General features: G+C 36.7%; 1 non-coding gene across 1 annotated transcript; it reads right to left on the bottom strand.

Annotated features, from left to right (window-relative positions):
* Positions 1-218: 218 nt before the first annotated feature.
* On the bottom strand, positions 219-375 carry LOC118163337. The gene has a single exon (XR_004748996.1). It is a non-coding gene; the product is annotated as a U1 spliceosomal RNA (small nuclear RNA).
* Positions 376-8,559: the final 8,184 nt, after the last annotated feature.

The following is an 8,559-nucleotide window of genomic DNA, read 5'->3' on the forward strand; positions in this document are numbered from 1 at the left end:
CTTCCTGTCTTTGTAGATGGATAGCACAACCGGACTTCTAAAGTTAGCTAGGACTTATGATAAATTATTGAAAGTGCCTTGGTGAGGCACTTCTGCCAGCTTCTTCAATACCTGATAAACTCAGTACATATGAAAAAGCCTGCATCTGTGCCTTCAAGATTGCATTCCTCAAGGATGTCCAGCCTTCCTTTTCTCTTTAGAACTGTAAATAACATTTTCAGGGGAGAGCACAAATGCAGTTCCCCACTCCCAAATTTTCTGAATTTCCCACATTTGGGAAAACCACAGGGGTCAGCAAACCAGTGTGCAGGGAATGAGCCTCACCCTGGGAAAACTGCCTGCCTAATCATATTGTCTCCCCTGCCAGGTAAGTATGGAAGATGGATGAATGGAATTCCAGCAGGAAGATTACATAGGCCATGATTTTGTAGGAAATAAAAAATATAAAGAGCAAATTCAGGCTCACATTAATGAAACACCAAGCATACATTGAAAGTAGAGTATCTGCTTAACAATATACTTTAATGCTGCCTTCAAAATACTGAGGAGTCATATCTACAGACATTACTCTAGGTGTAGTCTGATCAATGTCACAAACAGAAGGTCTATAATTTTTCTGGTCTACAAAATGTCTATGATTGTTAATGTAATTTCCCAAATTGCATAGATTTCAGTAGAGCTGTATCACCCTGTAAACATATCTCTGGTTTTATATCTACAAATGCTCTGCAGTTTGCCTGAATATTTCAGCTTCTTGTTTTTTCATTTTTTCTTGAACCACAGCTAAATTTCACAAAATAATTTTCCAAAGTATATTATCTCACTTTTATTTATTTATTTTTTTCAGACTGAATCTTATTTTAGTGTTGCTCATAATGATAATCATTGAAGAAATCTCCATTTTTGTAGAATATGAAGGCAAATGAATACAGGTTAAAATTTAAGCTATATCTGGATGTAACACATAGTTTTATACAAAACAAAAGTAATTTTTCAAGTGAGATTCTGCGATGCTCCGTATAAACCACTATCAATAAAGGTCAGTTATATAACATCTGCTTCATTTCTTTAACCCGAAGTTACTCAACTTTATCTCCATCTTGGGTCCAAGAGTGCTTGTAGGATACACTGAAATAGTTGTGCCAGCCTTTTGGAAAAAAAAAGCAATTCTAATATGAAAAGACACACAGTAGTCAACAAATAAGTAAATTATGAAGTAAGTTATCATATTGTTTGGATGAGAAAGAATGTTAGATGAAACCTCCCAAGTGAAGAAACTTTCTAAACACAGCAAGCTTGTTGTACAAATGAAAATATATTTCAGACTCTGCAATGTTCTTTAATAACCATACAGAATATGGAAACACAGAGAGAAGATCCCTGTATTTCTCCAGTGATGTTTGGACTTATTTTCAAATAATTGACTGCTGGAGCTTGTTTTAAAAATCCACATATGTGTTGATATATTTTTCATGGGAAGACTGGGAATTAAGGATCCTCTTCTCCTTCATTCTTGCTATGTCACATTGATGTGTGACATATTTTTCTTATTTTCTTAGCAGATTAAAATTGTTTTAAAGGTTGTCTTCTCTTGAAGACCAGTTTTATTAAACAATCAAATTTTGACATCAGTTTACATACCATAGTGATCCAAGTCTCACCCTTTCAACTTTGTGACTTCCCTTGTTCATACAGAAGAAAGCAATTTTATTCAGAAGGTGTTCTATACTGGATGCAGTAAAAAGTATAAAACAGAGAGAGCAGAAATAATAAATAAAAAATACACATGAGAATAAGAGTTCATGAGTAATTAACAAATAATGAAGAAAGACATTCTAAAAATCACCAATACCAGTTTAGGAACCTTCAATAATTTTTTCTCTGAAAATCATCAAAAAAAAAAATAATCAGATTTTACTAATCAAACAATCAGAAGGAAAGGGTATGTGTAATGGATACTTTAGCCAAGTCTAGATTGTGCAGAATATAAATAATGCAATGCATTTTATTACTCATAAATCAGCACAAAATGTTCTGAAATGATTTTTGAAATCATATCACTTATTTTTAGCATGCCCTGCCCCTTATGAGCCCTCACATCAGCCTAACTCAAACCTCTGTAGGGGTCATATCACTCATACATGCAGACTTTTATCTGTACATAATTTTCTTCAGATTTAATTGTTCATTAATTATACTGTGTGATGAGGATAAAAAAAAAAAAAGTAATTAGCTCAATACCTCATGCAGTACATGCCAATACCTTCTGGAACAATATACTAAAACAAAAGTACTGGAGAAACATCTTAACCTATTCCTATAATTTAAACCGTTTACCAGGTAGTCAGTTGAATACCATGGCAATATGCTGAAAAAGCATGCAGAATAAAATACTCCTAGCTGAAAGCTCTTTCAGTGGAAACTTTAACAATTTATTCTGTTTTTTAAAAAGCAAGTAAGACTTGCAGTTGAAATAGAATTTACAACAGAGGGCTATTAGGTAAAGATAAATATTTTTCTCATATAAACTGAGTATCTGCAATGTTGGTTAACAAACTGATTTCCTGAGTTTGTTTTGAATGTATTAGAATATCTCTTTGAAATATTTAAGTATAAGTGGTGTCTGCAAAGATTTGAAAGTCAAGATCATGCTTGCTAGAATTGCTCAGAGAACTCATCTGGGCACTGACACCGTATCTATGCAAATTCAGCTGTCTGTCTACGTAAGGCACGTTGAAATCAAGGATGTGGTTTGCTTCTGTTTTTTTGACAGCTACTGATCTACAAAACCATGTTTTTGTTAAGGTAGTTCCACTGTGAGCAAAAGGGGAATAAGGTATTTGTGGAAGAGGTGAAAAAAAAGACATTTATTTCAGAATCAATTAACTTTCTTTGCAAGTGGCAAGCTGGTCAATTAATTTCATGAATACTGCTTCCTTTTGAGAATGTAATCATTCTTCTTGCTAGAAATTTTCAGGAAAATCCTGCATATGTTTGTGATACTGTTAAATCAAATGAGATAACAACAGTAAAACAACTATTTATTTACATTATGAATACCATGATAAAGTAAATAATTCTACCACAAGCAATTTTGAAAGATTCTGGGCATCTTTTAAAACTTTATTTAGATAAATTATTTCACCTCTCTAGTATCTCTCCTTACTTATCCTTCAAACCCACAGCTTCACTGTTCTAAGCTTGGCTGATTGTTTTTGGGGTGGCCTATCTGACTTAACATATATTCTAATGACTATTTTATGATTTTTCTAAGAATTATAAAAAGAAAAAAATGTAAAACATTTTCTGTATCCTTAGAATCCTTATTATTTTCCCGTGATAAATCCACATCTCTAGTGTATTTCTTTTGCTTTTCCATTACAGAAACATGTAAATGGAGGGTCATCAGGGAAACAGGAAGTTTGCCATTATCACAGACCTACCAGAATCCTTTCTGAAGAAATAATGCTCTCTGAGCAGTTGTTTATTACTAGTACTTTGAATATTTGATGCTAAAAACAATTAAATGGAGGAATAGCTAAGTATGTGAGTTATTTTTATAGATCATTAAAATATGTAACATTCTGACATTGATTTATCACCAAGAAATAAGATCAGGAAAAATGTAGCATGATTAACTGCAGGTTTAGTTAGAAAAATTTCCTGATGCAGAAGGGAAATTATAGCAGAGTTTTTTGTTTTGTTTTGTTTTTATTTTTTTCTTTATTTTTCTTTTTTTCTTTTTCCTTTTTTTTTTTTTTTTTTCCTTCCTTCTCTCCCTTTGTCTACATAGAGAGAGGAAACATATGCCTCAGAAAGAAGAAAGAGGTGAACAGGATCACAGTACTTAATTTTGGTACTTCTTTCTTCTGACACTGCTGGTTCAGACACAGACTGTCCCCACGTGCCCAAAGACAAAGACAAGCCAGCACAGAAGACTGGCTAGATTGAACAGAGAGCTTTTGCTAGAATTTAGGAAGAAAAAGAGGGGTTATGACCCTTAGAAAAGAGGGCGGGCCACTCAGGAGGACTATAAGGATGTTGCAAGGCTGTGCAGGGACCAAATTAGAAAGGCCAAAGTTCATCTGGAGGTCAATCTGCCTACTGCTGTTAAAGATAACAAAAAATGTTTTTATAAATACATAAACACGAAAAGGAGGACTAAAGACAATATCCACCCTTTACTGGATGTGGGGGGAAACTTAGGGACGAGAGATGAGGAAAAGGCTGAGGTGTTTAATGCCTTCTTTGCCTCCGTCTTCAGTGGCAAGACCAGTTATTCTCTGGATACCCAGTACCCTGAGCTGGTGGAAGGGGATGGGGAGCAGGATGTGGCCCTCATAATCAACAAGGAAATGGTTGGTGACCTGCTATAGCACTTAGATGTATGCAAGTCGATGAAGCCGTATGGGATCCACCCAAGGGTACTGAGAGAACTGGCTGAAGAGCTGTCCAAGCAGCTCTCCATCATTTATCAGCAGTTGGGGAGGTCTCGGTTGACTGGCAGCTAGCAAACGTGATGCCCACCTACAAGAAGGGCCAGAGGGAACTGGAACTATAGGCCTGTCAGTCTGACTTCAGTGACAGGGAAGCTCATGGAACAGATTATCCTGAGTGGCATCACACGGCACTTGCAGGGCAACCAGGCGATTAGGCCCAGTCAGCTTATCTTTATGAAAGGCAGGTCCTGCTTGACGAACCTGATCTCCTTCTATGACAAAGCGACACACTTGGTGGAGGAGGGAAAGGCTGTGGATGTGTTGTAAGGGTTGTTAGGCATTGGAATGGGCTGCCCAGGGAAGTGTTTTAGTCACCATCCCTGGAGGTATTTAAAAGACATTCAGATGTAGAACTTAGTGATATGGTTTAGTGGAGGACTTGTTAGTGTTAGGTCAAAGGTTGGACTACGTGATCTTGGAGGTCTTTTCCAATCTAGATGATTCTGTGATTCTGTGATTCTGTGATGGCTTAAAAAATTGAGTGGACTTTAGTAACCTCAGAGATGAAGCATAGAAATATCATGACATTTAGGTTAACGCATTAATGTATACATTTTTCAAACCAGCATTTTACAGGGTCCCAGGCTTATAGAATATCAGTATGTCCTATGTAAAATGGGAACTATTAGTGTCAGGTACTCTCTGAGTTTATATGCATTCTTTATATGCATATATGGATTCTTAAAGCCTGGAGCACAAGGTCATAGGAAACCTGTGTGGAAACTTCACCAGAGCTTTGCTCTTTCAGCCATAAAATGTCATCTCCTCACACCTGGATTTCCTTCTTGAGCCTTCCTTCCTTCCTTCCTTCCTTCCTTCCTTCCTTCCTTCCTTCCTTCCTTCCTTCCTTCCTTCCTTCCTCTCTTCCTCTCTTCCTCTCTTCCTCTCTTCCTCTCTTCCTTCCTCTCTTCCTCTCTTCCTCTCTTCCTTCCTCTCTTCCTTCGTCTCTTCCTCTTTTCCTTCTTTCAAGTCAAGATTGATTTTATTTTCTTTATTTTTTATTTTTATTTTTATTTTTGAAACATGGCATCCTAGACCTTATCCTTTTCCTCTATCAGTCAGTGAGAGGGAATGAAAGCCACAGACTTACAGAACGAGTATATTTTTATAGTAATAATCATGTAGGGTATGATTCTGCAAATTGCCTAGAACTTTTTGCAATTTTATACATACAATTCTGCCAATGTTAGTTGCAAACATTGACCTATTTGTTGCATTTATTGTGGAAAAGCTGAAACAAAAATTTAAGATCAGAGGCAGAATCTAGCCTACCTAGATAAAATACAGGTCAACAGTCTTTCCTCAGGAAAAGTGATTTGTATTTCTACTAGAACATATCCTTGGAATGAGTGTCAGCAGATAGCCACCTATATATATATATACATACATACATACATACATACATATATATATATATTTTTTTTTTCCTAGTCCTTCAAAGTTTGTGTGGGAGAGTTTGACAACACTTTTATTGAGAAGAAAAGATGTGATGGAATATTTGTCAAAGGCTTTGGAAAAACAAAACAAAATCTGTTATTCTCTTAGTAATATCAGTGGAAGGTTTAGAAAATCTCAATATACCCAATACAGTTTCCATTACATATGACATTCTTCCCAGTATTTCCTTAGTAGCATCTCTTAAGGTTACTATTGAAGAACATCACAGAATAAATGTGTTTAGAAATACTTACATGGGGTTAAATTCTTACACCTGGCCCATACATTGGCATGTCTTTAGATGAGAAACTAAGGAAATGTTACACTTGAGTTAGGTAGCATGATCTAGGTTCCCTTTTCCAGCACCTTTGCAAACAAATCCAGATACAGGAGAAGCAAACGTATTGAAAGGGTGAAAGTAGATTTATACCAGAGCTCTTTCTGCAAACTCACTGAGAAAGAGAAAAGGAGAGAACTCAAGTCTTTCCATACAGTATAGAAGCATCTTAAGCTTAAAACTTTATCAGAAAGTCTGAACTGGAAGGTATGTCCCTGACTCCAATGCCAGCTGGTGCCTGAACACAGGTGAAAATAGCTCTCTCTTTCCTGTTGTGTCCTCTGTGGCAGGACTGGTCACAGTGAGCTGGGTGGAATGAGATCTGCTACTGGCCTCTCAGCAACAGCCAGACTGAATCAGAGCTAGAAGGGACCAATGGCCACTTTGCCCCCTTCTGCTGTGAAGTCTCTTGGCCTAGAATCAGCTCTGGAAATATGTTTTACATGGTGTCAAACACGGTCTATAATACTAGAAAAACAAAACATTTTTTATTTAGAAAGCAAGAAACTGTGGCACTTCAATGTCACATTAGCTTAAGAATTATTTTGTGCTACAATCAACAGTTGAACTTATGTTTTAGGGGGCAGCTGATTACACCCTACTTTATTAAACAATTTTCTCTTGTGATTTCTTGTCTAATTAAAATGTCTTCTGTGTTTAAGACCAGGTAAACATTGTCTTTGGAGACTATACTCAACTTCCTAAAAGGTTTTCCTTAGAGCAAATGAAACTATCACATTGTAGACAGATGTAGACAGTACCTGAAAGTATTTGAGAGACAGAAATAACTTGCCTACCTGAGAGACAAGAATATGATATGGAACATTCAACATGGATTTAATGAGGGAAAATCATGTCTGACCCACCTGATAATGTGGCTGGCTCTGTGAACGAGGGAAAAGGAGTGGATATTGCAAATTTGACTTTAGTAGTCTTCTGTAATTTCATTATCACAAATTGGTGAGACAAAGACTGGATAAGGGGACAATAAAGGTGAGTTAGAAAGCTGGTTTGACTGCTGGGCTTGATCTTTATTATCATCTATGGCACAAAGTTCAACTAGCAGCCAGTAACCAATAGAATCCCTCAGGGATCAGAACTTAGACCAATACTGCTTAATATATCCATTAAACACGTGGATGATAGGATGGAGGGCAGTCTCAGCAAGTCTGTAGATGTGAGCAGATTAAGGGAGCAGCAGTCAGCATGCTGGAAGGCAGGGCTGTACGTCAGAAGGATCAACGTGGGCTGAAGAAATCAGCTGATGTGAACCTCACGAAATTCAACAAAAAGCAATGCAAAGTATTGCATCCTGGGCTGTATCTCTCTGATTCATGGGGAGAGGCTGGGAGAGATGACACAGTTCTGTATCTGAACAGAGGATACAGAGAAGATGGCACCAGACCACGTTCAAATACTGGAAGAGGTTATTCAGGAAAGTTGTGGAATCTATCCTTGAGGTTTTGGGGACTTGACTGGATCTGAAGGGTTAGTCTGAGCAGTAATTTAATAAGGTAGCAAAATGCATTTGCATTAGTTTCAGTATGCATACATAGTAACATAAAGATATTGACCATTCTGACTATTCACATTTGTGTAAATTAGACTTCAGCCTGCTTGTCTGGAAAGAAAAAGAACAGATCCTCTAAGTGAAAGTTCCCCATTTAAAAAGGAGACAGAGCAGATGCATCCTCTGTAAATGGAGTTTGACATGCTGATTCCCTGAGACACATGTACGTAAATATGCTTACTAAGTTTATGTAAAATGAGTTTGAAACTCATGTTTTCCTTGATAAAAATACAGCTATTAATAAGTACCTATGAAAAATACATTTAGGATATAATAATAAAAACATTATCAAAGCTTCTGGGAAACTCTTGTGCAAGGAAAAGGTACAGATAACAAATGCTGCCAGTGTTGGCAGATGGAACATTATTATATGCAGTAATAGGTTTATCTTGCCTGTTTCATCATGTGGCATTTCAATAATTTGCTACCAGGAGAAAGCTTTACTATGCATCTCTTCTCCCAGACGTTCATAATACCCAAAGCAGTAAGTGTTCAGTCTACTGACTATTGTTTCAGCTGATATTTTGAGCATGGGTTATTAGACATCCCCAAATGGGAGTGGGACAACAATAGACAATATTTCCATACCTATCTTTTCTCCTTACTTGATCACAGAACATTACAGAACCGTTAGATACAATACAAAAAAATACTTTCAACCTGAGAGGAATTGCCATTGATACAACTCAGCTCATAGTTTAGAGTTGCACAGCCAA

This window comes from Oxyura jamaicensis, chromosome 2, assembly GCF_011077185.1.
Source record: "Oxyura jamaicensis isolate SHBP4307 breed ruddy duck chromosome 2, BPBGC_Ojam_1.0, whole genome shotgun sequence".
Lineage (NCBI taxonomy): Eukaryota > Metazoa > Chordata > Aves > Anseriformes > Anatidae > Oxyura > Oxyura jamaicensis.